At 40.1% G+C, this 12,651-nt stretch overlaps 1 long non-coding RNA gene across 2 annotated transcripts; it reads left to right on the forward strand.

Moving 5' to 3' along the window:
- The first annotated feature begins 1,482 nt into the window (after positions 1 to 1,482).
- LOC113987910 lies at positions 1,483 to 12,166 on the forward strand. Of its 2 annotated transcripts, XR_005562693.1 has the most exons (4): positions 1,483 to 1,917; positions 2,621 to 2,779; positions 5,746 to 5,946; positions 10,359 to 12,166. It is a non-coding gene; the product is annotated as an uncharacterized LOC113987910 (long non-coding RNA). The 2 variants fall into 2 exon arrangements; XR_003540711.2 differs by lacking the exon at positions 1,483 to 1,917 and having other exon boundaries at positions 2,138 to 2,779.
- The last annotated feature ends 485 nt before the right edge of the window (positions 12,167 to 12,651 follow it).

The raw sequence follows: 12,651 nt of genomic DNA on the forward strand, positions 1-12,651 counted from the left end.
GTTCTTTTTAGAGCCTGAGATATAGCAACATGATAAGATACGATGTGAAAATCCCAAATATCACGTAATGTGTAATTCTACTGCTTTACTTTTGCTCTTTTATTAGAGATTTCTAACGTAATGCTGCATTCTCATTCAAAGTGGCAGGATTCAATAGTATATAGTGTGCAAACTGCCAAAACAGAGCCACTGGATTTAGTTTTCCAATAATCAAACAATTGTACAACATGCCTGTACATGTCAGAAACTGGAGAAAGCAAATTTATACACAACACTGTATATTTTGTGGATAGCGATAACCCACCCAAATCTAATTTAATCAAATATTTAAAGAGGTAATAATTAATTTTTAAAGAATTGAAGTGAACCGTAACTAGGCAGAAATGTTATTGTTTCTTTTTAATGCCAGAACAGTATTCCTGATGCATTTTTAATATTTCATTAAGGCAGGAACTTTCATACTATATTTTTCAAGTTTTTATATCTCATTGAGACTTTTTTTTCCTGAAGAAAGGTGAAATATAGTAGGCAAACTTGAGGCTTGAACTGATACATTCTTTGAGGATCTTTTGTCATAACTAATTAAACACAACCAGAAGTATTTTTAAACAAGCTAAGACACAACACCTGGTTGGGAGCCAGGCAAGTGCTTCTTTTTTTTAGCTTGTGTCTGCGTCCTTCTCATCAGATATTGCTTTCTACCCTCTCTTTTGAGCTATTATTCATAATTCTTACCTTTTAGGAGAGGTATTTGCAAGCAAGGTTTTAAAGCCCACCGCTCCCTGTGCCTTTCAAAGCCACTGGACTACTCTGTCTTGGTCTTTTGTTTTTTTGATGAAGTGTCTCTCACATTTTGAGCCTTTTATACCCAGGACTGTGGAAGGCTGTTTATTGCACTCTGGCTCCAGCCCTAGTTAAAGGTGTGAACTACCAAAGTGGAAGGGGGCACATGCACATTAACACTGCTGTGGAAAACATCGCTTGACAGATGGGTGCATGTTAAATGGATGTTTGAAGAAAGGTGTTTGCAATAAAAATCTTGAGTATGGCATCAGAGGGAGACCACACACAATTTTCCAGCTTTATGTCTGTAATATAGAAGGGTCAAGCTTGTTATAGTGCCCGTGCTTTTTACTGTCTCAGACTTTGCTCTGTTGCTCTCAACAGCTTCCATAGGAATGTGAAGTATCAGGGTTCAAATGCCACGTAAATAGGTGTGTTTTAATTCATAGACACACACGTTTATATTTGATATGTCATAGCAATATCTCCAAGCAATATCTCAGCTTTGTGGAGACCTCCTTGTAAATGGTTCTTTTGCTATGACAATAGATTGCCTAAAGAGTCTTAAAACACTCTGGCTTGCTGGAAAAGAGGGCAAACTCCTCCTTCAAAATGATATGTCATAGCAATATCTCCAATATCTCCATAGCAGTGGAGCTGGGGAAGGGTCTGGAGCACCAGGAGAGGCTGAGGGAGCGGGAGGGGCTCAGCATGGAGAAAAGGAGGCTCAGGGAGGACCTTTTCACTCTCTGCAGCTCCCTGACAGGAGGGGGGAACCACATGGAGGTCAGGCTCTTCCTCTGACTATTAGGCAATAGGACAAGAGGAAATGAACTCAAGTTGCATAAGGGAACGTTTATATTGGATATTGGGGAAAATTTCTTCCCAGAAAGGGTTGCCTAGAGCAGTGGTGGAGTCACCATCCCTGTAGATGTGACAGTGAGGGACATGGCTTAGTGGTGGGCTTGTTGGACTTGCTGATCTTGAGGGCCTTTTCAGCCTAACTGATTAAATTTATTGCATTTATTTTAAAGACAACTATTTCCAAGGGCCTACTCAGGAGCATGAGGATCTGAGAACTTGTGATGTAAATTGTCAGTTCATTCAGTGAATGGGTAACAAAATGGTCCAAGGGTAAGTTGAGTTTCTCCAGTTTCACTTAGTGGTTCTTGATCTGTGGAGGATAAAGGAGATGTTCTTAACATCACCCACTTGCAGAACTGGGAATTTGATGTGCAGATCTTCCCTTGCTTGTGAAAATCTGCCTCCGAACTAAGAGCTGAAGTGTTGAAATCCTGGTTGAGAGTATATATCCAGGATTAGGTATATATGTTCAGTGTAAATAGTCATTTGGGATTTCCTTGACACTCTTCTGGTTGGAAACCTGGTTACAAAAACAGTTCCTTTTTTTTCTTTCCCCTTCTCCCCCCTCTTTTTTTTTCCCTATGTATTGCTATAAAACGCTTGATGCCTGAAGATTTTTTTTCCCCATTATTGAATCTCTCCTTTTGTGCAAAGAAGTTGGCTGGGTGCATGGTAAGAAAGAGGACCTTTAGGCAAGATGATCTCTCCTTGTCTGATACTAAGATGATGGAGCTGTTTGCTTTTCCCTGGACACAAAGTAAGACTTTCCAAGCAGATCACTGTATTGTCTATATTTTTACTCTTTTCCCAAAATATTTTTTGGCTAAACCATCTCCTCTCTACGAAGGGAAATTTTTCACCCTCTACCTCAGCTGAATTTTTTTTTTTTTCTTTATGTATGGAGCTCTTCTTTTTTTTAGCTGAGTTCATAACTCCTATTTCTATTTGCTTCTTTGCCTTTTCAAATATCTAGTCCAGGAATCCTTCCACCTGAGATTACCAAGAAAAACCTCCCACAAATAACAGCTATGCACAGTTTACAACTTGTAGATTTGAGTTTGTTTACGTAAACTTGCAAATATGAAAGGCTATGTGAGAAGACTTCAGGCAGAGAACACTCCCCAATTATCAGGTAATTTTTATGCTCTAACAAGTTTGCTCAGCTTTGTGGAGACCTCCTTGTAAATGGTTCTTTTGCTATGACAATAGATTGCTTAAAGAGTCTTAAAACACTCTGGCTTGGTGGAAAAGAGGGCAAACTCCTCCTTCAAAACTTTTGACTTGGAAAGAGGCATTTGAAGCCACACAACTGGAATATGAACATTCACACCCACTGTACCAGTGGTTCAAAAATCCTCCTCTTCTCCCCCAGGCCCAGCTCCAGCAAGCACTTACACACATGCTTAACTTTATGCACACGAGTAATCCCATTGATTTAATGGGATTATTCCCATATGTGCAGTTACACACACATAAGTGTTTGCAGGATTGGGGACTTACTTCTCTCGCAGTGATTTGAAACCTATGGAAGAAAATACTGTATGCAAGTGAGGTATTGCTTAATGGCCAAACATTAAACCTGATTTTTTCTGCTGAAATCAATGGGGCTGTGCCAGTTTGTACTGGCTGAGAAACTGTCCTTTTCTCTGTATAATTTGCACTTTCTAGATGCAACATATTTGTGGCTATCACAGCACAGAAAGGGGAATGGAGAGATAATTAGTAGCAAAAATATCAAGAGAAGAATTTTTCCATGTTTAGAGGTTGCTGTATTCCAAATCTTGATTTATAACTCGAATTTCATTTAGAAAATATTCAGCTACGCACAAGATATTCTCCTCTACAATGTGATAACTTGTAGCTGTTTCAGCTCTGATGAAAAGGTTTACCTTTTAAGTGTTAAAATATTGAAATCTATGTGTACACAGATGTATAGAATAAAAGTATTTCCAAGCAAAACTATATATAAATATGGATGCTCACATGCTTGGAAACTTTCATGTACAGGATGAGCACTACAAGAAAAACCACCCTCCAACCAACTTTGTTAAAAATAACTGAACTTACAGTTGCCCCTGACTTGGAGAGTTTACTTTTCATTTGAAATTCTGCAGCCAAGATATTTTTAAAAAATTTAAGGCGAGTAACCATCTGCCATAAATGATAGAAATGGAGTATAAATAAAATAGTGCTTGTAGTATTCCAGTGGAAATCACATGCCAAACACATCCACGGTCTCAGCAGCAGGAACACTCTCAGATGTCAGGAACAAAAGCAGAGAGAGGAGTTGGTTTGGCCAGGACATGTTTTGCTGTGCATGGTTTATCTAGTTGGCTGTCCTGAAAAACCACATTATTAAGCAATTTGGGCTGGAGCATCATTATGCCCCATGAAGAATTTAAGGAAGATCTTGACTTGAGCATGTTGCAAGAGGAGTCCTGCTGTGCCATTTGGTATAAAACTCTAATCAGTCTTATGCCACTGGCACATTTGAGCACCTAGTGGGACACGCCGGGCATCAATGCTCAAGGTTTTATATAAGGTAACAGCTGCTTTGGTCAGGCAGTTAATTAAATGTGTTAATTTTCCATACAACCAGCAGTAGTGACAACAGATCAGAGTGGGATTTTATGACATTTCAGGGTTCCCTTATGTGATCACAGCGACGGATCGCACCCACATCATCCTTCACATCCCTCCACTGAATGATGCTGCCTTTCCCCTTTGGAAATGGCTCCAGTCTTTGACTCCATGAATATTAGAGCAATGGTAATGCTTTGGTACCACTTACTGCATGTTGCCAGTTGTCCCAACTCCAGTCTTGCAAAGCTGTTTGGGCTTATTCCCACGCTGATATTCGTTTAGTCAGAGACGCAGCAATTCATTTACAAGGCAAAAGTACTTCTTATTTTCTCCTTCCTATCTTACATTCCTTATTAGAAATGTTTAATGAGCGGATATATAGGCTGGAAATAAAGCAGTGTGATATTTTTGAATAGATAGCACGTTCTTCAGATGTAGAATTACAGAAAATTATCTCCTTGTTCTTGATAGTTTGGCTTGTACAACATTGCAGGATGACAAATTCAACCTTTTCTGTACATTATTACTTTCATAACATGATAATAACTCAAATGCGTCCAGAAAGAGAAGGTAAATGGGGACGATTCGTGAAAAGGACTCGAAGAACATATTTAGAAGTAATAGTCTGACAAATATGAAGGCTGAATAATATAAATGAACTGAACAAGTTTCCTCCCCACCAAATGGATAATACAGCGTGAAGAAAAGTGGAAGAAATGTAAAATGCCAAGTTAGGCATGTAAGGCCTGACCAAAAATGAGTCACACTCCCACGCTTTTGGCTCCCAATTTGAAATGTTTGTTTTTAGTTGATTGGGTAGCCACTAAAAGTGTATGGTGAGCTTTGTTTGGATTTGATCTGTCACTCTTTTTTTGATGGGTGACAATGATTTTATGACATATGTCACGTTGTGTCACATCACTCAGAACACATCAAGTCACTCTCTGTCCCATCACTTCTGAAGGCAATAATGCCACTCAACGTGACGTGACATGACGAGATGTAACGCAACCCAACAGCTGAAAAAATGAAGGCAAAGTTTGGTAGGTGTGACACAGACCCCAGAAATTACACTGTGAGGAATATCAGGAAGATCCCAGGGGTCTGAAGTTTGCAAAATGGGTCAGTTGATTATGTCTTCATGAAGGTGGGCTCTGAGTTACTCGGTGTAGAGAGGCAGTGAGTAGTTACTATAATCATGGTACGAGTCTGTCATTAGGCTTGGTGATAAAAGTGAGTTCTTCAAGGAAAACTTGCTGGAAAGATGAGTCTTATGCCTGAAATGTGACAAGACTGGAACTGTCTCTGACCTGAAAGGCTGTGTGTCTGCAAGTGTTTTAGAGCATTTAAAATTTCTTAAACCTCAGGGAATGTCCTAAGCATAAACATTGCTAGAAGCCAGGATATAGCTGGATGTAGTCTTCTAGCATATTTTAAATAAAAATGGCTACAATCTTTACCAGCTCTGCTCCTTTTTCCTAACAATTATCTCCTTTCCTGTGTTTTGACTATCAGGAGTACAGCGTTTGTGTTGTATATGGTGTCTTACCTACCCATGTGTACCCACAAAGGACCTTCAGCTACATCAGCAACAGGATATTTCCATTTTGAACACAGCACTTAAGCACAAAATGTGAAGTTCCCTCATCAGCTGAAGCTTTCACCAGAAGATCCCAAATTCCTTAGCTGACAGGATTGCACCAGAGATGTTTTTAGGTAGGTGAAACTTCTTTAGCCATGTGCATAACCAAATATCATGTGTTTGCTACTGTTATCCACTTCCATGGCTACACTTGGCTCATCGGTCTAAGGTCCTTTACAATCCAAACCATTCTGAGATTCTCTGACTCCCAGTACTGAAATCCTTCCTAACCTGTCTGACTGATATCACTGACCTGAACTTGTCTTACATTTCCTAAGGCAATTCCTGAGAATGTACTCAAAGGCTCATTTCTCCTTTCCTGAAGCTGAGCCTTTTTTAATCCTTTAAAACATTTGCTGGGAATTATATCCCAGTGAATATGATAAGCTTCAGTAGAAGGACCTGTGTCAGAGTACTCCCAAGCACAGGCTGGGGGAACTAAGTCTCTCTTTAATATGGGAAGGGCATAAGGAAGCCCATGGACTTCAGCCATCAGCTTTTAGACGTCCTTCTTACCACTGGATGTTGTAAATGAGGCCACCAAGATGATACTTTTATATCTTACATTACAGTGAGTCCTAACACGATGTCCAAATGACTGCTTGTGGCTCTGAAGCAAAACAGAAAGATGAACTTGATTTGCTGGCCTTATACACCACTCTATTTTCATAATTTCCTTCTTGTATATCCTTTCCTACTCCTCAGGTCTGGTTTTCCCTGTTAATAATCTTGGAAGACACCCTTGTTGTATGGAATTTCCATTATGCACTAGGACAGATGAGAACTGAGCTGAGTAACAGCCACCCCCTTTTCTTGGTGACATTTTCCCATCAGAAAAACAAAAAAACCCCCTGCAGTTCTCCACTTTCCTTTTCAAAATGTCGTTAAGTAATTTACTGACTGAATATCCTGAGATTCTTCCACCTTTCCTGCGCACACCGACGAGAAACTCATGTAAATTCTCACTTTATTACCACACCTGTTAGAAATCACTGCTGCAACTTAGGTGTGAAAAAAATGTGGCTGTACTATACCTAGTAAGAAATGCAGACCAGGCTCGGTGTAAGTGCATCCCCACTGCTATAAAACAGACACAACTACTTTGGTGACATTCACTGTTACTGTACGTTGACAAGTTCCCATTTAATTTACTACATATGGTTCCACGTCTCCATAGCTACTCTCGTGAATTCATTATTCATTAAATAAGTGATGAATTTACTTAAATATTGCGGCCACATGGCCGACACAAATGCATTCTAATATTATTAACACGTTGCCAACTTGCAACTCTTCGAAGTCTGAGTAAATGTTTTGACAAGAAGAGGCAGCAAGAACAAATAAGTAGTAGCAGCCTAGATGAAGTTCAGCCATAGTTCTAACAGCTTTAAAGTCTTAACAGTGTTTTCACTGGGGCAGTACCAGATAAATTGCTCTTATGTGTGCATACAAGAGACTAAAATTCCTTTGAAAGTTTATAATTTCTCATGGGAAAACACAACATAAAAGTTACTTTTACTCATAGAAAAACAACACCATATTTTCCTGTCAACCTTTGCTGTTGGGAATTTCAAACTTTTTGCATTTTTTCCCTGTGATTCTCTGTCGACCCAAGGGACAGGCGTTTACAACATAATTTACTTTCGGCGTGTCTCTGTAAATCATTGTAATACTTTCTATGGCTAGCAGGGAAAAAAAAAGAAAAGCAGCACTCTCCAGTTGGACTGACAAAACAGTTTTCCAAGACTTCAACAGCAAAGCAAAACCCCCTATTTGAGGAGAGCAGCACTGCCACGGAGAGACACACAAAAGAAATTTGTTAGGGATTTATATGAATTTTTGTATTTAGAGAGTGTAATATTTATTGGAAAATATTTATTGAAATATATTTACTCGCGGTAAAATGTACAGAATGTGTGGAGCATAAAACGTGTCTCGGTGGCAGGATTCTGGATATGAAAAGAAAATCACTGGTATTTCATTTTTTGGAGAGGGCAGGGTTTTTTTCCTTACCACTCTTAAGCCTTGTTGTTGTCGCTGCTGTTGTACAGGCTTAAGAGTGTTGTCTCAGGTTAGGTGCTCTGACAGAGCCTGCCATAAAAAAGCTGGAAACCTGTAGAGCTTTTCAGCCTCACTTTTTGAGACTGCTGCTAATATCAAGGCTCATTCAGTTTTACATTAGAACTTGATGACTTGCACATTGGTTGAACCTTCACCTTTTACAACCTTAATGGGGATTTATTAGCTATTTCACAGTGTGTAAATTTGAATCTAGGTCAGATGAGGAAGAAAAATAGGGCAAATCTGGGCCTTAAGTATAACCTGCATATAATATATCAGGATAAAAAAAAAGGTGCAAAATTAAACAGATGATTAAAAGTGTCTAGAGCAGTCAGAGTTTGAAAAAAGAGCTTGATAAATTAGGGGTGTACGTAGGGGTTTTTTTTCGAGTTCAAACTCAGGTGACTGGTGAAAGTCTGGTTTCCACACAAATTCAGCAGATTAAGGAGTTAAAATAGCTTGTTAACCTGTTTCTGCTAACTGCTGCAAGAGGAAATGTAACCCAGGTGTGTTTGATATTCACAAGATTAAAGCTTTTGTCTACCATCAAATGTTCACCACATTAAAGCCGTTTTAATGAGGTATTGGAAGATAATGAATGTAAGCCTCTAATTCACTGCAGAGGAGACAGCCTGCCCCTGCTTTGACCCCGCTGCAGCCAGGTATCTAAACCAACAGATTAGTCACACTTAGACCAAAGGATGTGTGTGTAATGGAATAGCCACTACCTGCTGCCATCCTCATCTGCCAAGAATGGATCTGGTTCAGGTGCCTCTGCTTTTCTGACATCAGATATTTCCCATGTGATGGTACCCATCCCTTCCCAACTCTTTCTGGAGGGAAAAGAACACAGCTGGTGTGAGAAGGAAGGTTTCTTATAGCGGGTGCGTATGAGGCATGGGGAGGCAAAAAAATGGGTACAAATTAATATTATTAATGTTATTTAGTGCTATCCTGCTACTTAGTGATGTTCAGGGAGTCGATAGCTGGAGTGAGTAAAGGTTGGAAAGGTCTTTGTGGTTCATCTATCTCCGTACTTGCTGTTTGCTGGATCCACCCCCCTGCTAAGCTAAGGTATGCTGCCTGTTTGCTTATCCTTAATAGAATAAGCTCCAAATAAAAATAAAATAAAGATCCTGAAAGGTTCTCCAAACCAGATTTATTTTGGCACGCATATGCAGGAAACTATGTACTGTAGCAAGTTTTAAATACTGTATTTGGACACTAATTCTCAACTGCCGTCATCAGTTTGCTGACAGCCATCTGCTTGGACCCTGCTCCTTCCTCCCGTTCAGCACCGTTAAAGTAAAATATTGACAGAAACAACTTCTGCAGCAAAAGTGGAAAAGTTAATAACATAACTGAAGTCACACGGGATTTTTCTCTAGTGTTCTGGAGCCCTCCTACAATTTTGTTTTACTCATGCCTTAATTTAGAAGTGTCCCACCCGGCTTAAAAATAGGAGGTTGTGTAGCCAGCTATCTTGAGATGGCACAGGTTACTGAGGAGGGATCTATAGCTGTAAGTTCCTACTGTGCAGTGCATGTGACTTCACCCTAATGAGTAATGAACGTGCTCCTGGAGAAGCTGACACACCGGGCGCTGTGTTGTCAGTCAGAGCTGGGAAAAGAAGTCATCACAGTGAGGTTGTGGCTGCCAAAATCTGCAGCAACACGAGCAGCAGGTTGATAGAATTCAAATTTACCTGCAGAAGCATTTTGAGCAGTGATGTTCCCAGCCCCTTACATCATACTGATTGCATACTGCCGGCTCAGAGCTCTTAAGGGTGCCTGGACACTTCCAGAAGGAACCTTCAGCCTCCTTGGACTGAGATTTTTTTGTTCAGTACATGGCTTGTGATGTTCCCCACCTTAACGAGTCTGAGATGCTTCAGCTCAGCACAGAGCAAGCTCTACCCTCAGCTCTTTGTGTGAAATGTCATTAAAGCTCTTGCACAGGTCGTAGGGCAATGCACAATAAAAGAGTTTGCCACTAATTATTTCAAAAAGAGGAGTGAACATGAGCTCATGTACACACACACACAGATATACATTCACATAAATAATTTATTTATCATACCTATTTATAATACATGAATCTTTTATGTTTTATGGTGATATCATTGCAGTTTGCAGATTTACATCTCTTATTAAATTCCCCGCACAACAAAACACAATACTATGGAAATATATAGCCCTGCAAACTGATTCAAGACTTCTAATTCAAGTGGTCTTACTTTCTGCAATATTCCTTTCTAAATTGTGCCATTACATCCCACAAATCGACTTGCAATGAAAGGTAATTTCTTTTTATTCTCTTACAGCTTTGTGAGAGAAAGGCAGAAAGAATCTATCCCATAAAGAACAACACAACAGTTTCCAAGCTGAACTCTCTAACATTTACAATCATTTCTGTGCTTTTGCAGATACAGACCCATCAGCCCTGAGAGAAGATGAGTGAGTTTACTATATTGAAGAGATCAACAGTAGATTTAGTGGAGAAAGTAAAGCCTTTGGGCAGATGAAAAAAAGTCTAAAAAATCTAGTTTTCAAGCAGAAAACTTGACTAGTGATGCAGAGAGCATGGCAGGAGCTAAAAACTCTTTTTGTGCAGAGACAATGCCTCAGTGTCAAACCCAACACATGAAAATAGGAACACTACATATTTTTGAGAGATGGTTTCAATATTTGATCCAGTTTTCATTCCCACAGAACAGAAGTAAATCATTTTGTTCTGTAGCCCTGAGGGAGTGCATTGAGTCCTACTTCTTGCCTGATGCACAGCCCTACAGGTCAGTGTGTGGCTGAGGGAGGTCAGCACTGAGCACCCTCCACAATGGGCAGAGTGCTGAGATGCTTCCTCTCCACTGCTGTTTGCAGTTTCCTCCCTCACTTTGGGATAACCTCCCTAAAAATTGTTTAAAGTCCTCCATGACAATCCTCCAAGTGTTCAACTCCACCTGTCTTTACAGACCATGCAGCTGTTTGTCCCTACATCTCAGGTGCTGAACCACACGGTGAGAAGTCCCCACCCTGCACTACCTCAGGCCCCAAATTAATCACTTCCTTCCTTAAGTAGGTCTGACACTAGAAGGTGAGGGTTCACAGAGAAAATAGATGTGATTTCAAACAGCCTGCCACACGTGTGGTGAGAATGGCTCACCAGCCTCACCAGCCTACCTTGCAGGTTCTCTTTTATGGTCTGTAGCTGGAGGTGCTGAGGTATCCTCAGAAAGCCACAGGCAGAAACCACACAGAGATTAAACGTGTGATAGGGAGAGGCAGGGGAAACGCTCCTGCTCGTTTTCTTGTGCTTGTTCTGCTGAAGATACACCCAGCAGGACCTCCTTTAGAAGTTTCTGTCTGTTTTCCAAAGGAAAAAAAAAAGCACACCAGCAAACCCAAAGCTTGGAAAAATACTCAACAAAATCAAGCATGACAGAAAAACTATGCAAGGCCATTGCTGTTGCTCTACTCAGCCTTTTTTCCTGCTCTTCATCTACAGTAGAGACGTACAAGAGACCCAACAGAGCTTTGTTGCCTCTTTGCACATTGGTGGAAGGCTGTGATATTTTCTCAAGGCTTTCCCAATTAACATCCCTGTAAAATGTTGTAACATTTAGCTCCACATGTTAAAGAAGGTACTTTCTTCTCTAGCTGCCATTCTCACCAGCTCTGCCTGCTTCAGTGCAGATCCGTGTGACTGTGGAGCCAGGAGGTGACTTTTTTTTCAAAGTTCACTCATTTAGAACATTTAGACATTTTAGAGCCATTTAGAACACTGAGATATTTTAGAATTTTTGAGATTTCTGAGGCAATTTGGACTGAAGATGGCATTTCTTGGTTTGAATGAAACACTCTATTTTAACTCTCAAAAAATGTATAACCAGGACTGGAGTGATCAAAATTCATGAGTGATGAATGACACGTTGCAAATTATTTTGCTTTTGCCACATCTTTCATGCAAATGATGAACTGCAAGGTTTTCTAATACTTGACATGAGAAAGCATTTATTAAAGTGTTAATAGCACACACAGAAAAGCTTTATTGTAATACACAAACATCTTATTAAAGTGTTTATAACACACAAACAAGCTTTCAGAATTGGGTTAGAAACCAGATTTAAGGACTGCAGGTAAATAACACAATAAAGAGATAAAATATCAAGTGAATATCAAATGGCAGTGTTTAAGGCCAGGTTGGATGGGGTTTGGAGCAAACTGATCTAGTGGAAGGTGTCCCTGCCCATGGCAGGAAGGGCTGGAACAAGATGGTCTTTAAAGTCCCTTCCAAGCCAAACCATTCTCTGGTTCTATGAGTCTCTCATACATTTTGAATAATAAAAGAAAAAAAAAAATCTGTCAAGCATCTTATAGACCAGTCAGAACATGAAAAACCTTGTTGCCTGTTGTGATGTGGTGACGTCAGAGAGGTTTGGACACTTCTCCACTGTTAAGAGCTGGTCACCAGGGATTCAGAGCACAAATCTCCACGTGCTCCCACCACTGGCTCAGTGTCCATCAGAGCTGCTCCTGTGAGGCAAAAATCATCTCCCAAACATCTGATTATGACCAGCACCCAGTGGGGGAATTCCTTGCTGTAGATCTCAGGCCATAAGTCCAATCAAAAACCTGGGAAAAAAAAAAAAAAAGAGGAAAATTGCTAAAGGTCTTTTCTATATATACTTCCCACAGAAGAGTAGTATCGTAATGCAAACT

This window comes from Pipra filicauda, unplaced genomic scaffold, assembly GCF_003945595.2.
Source record: "Pipra filicauda isolate LSUMZ 115617 unplaced genomic scaffold, ASM394559v2 scaffold152_size1767362_pilon, whole genome shotgun sequence".
In the NCBI taxonomy this organism is placed as follows: domain Eukaryota; kingdom Metazoa; phylum Chordata; class Aves; order Passeriformes; family Pipridae; genus Pipra; species Pipra filicauda.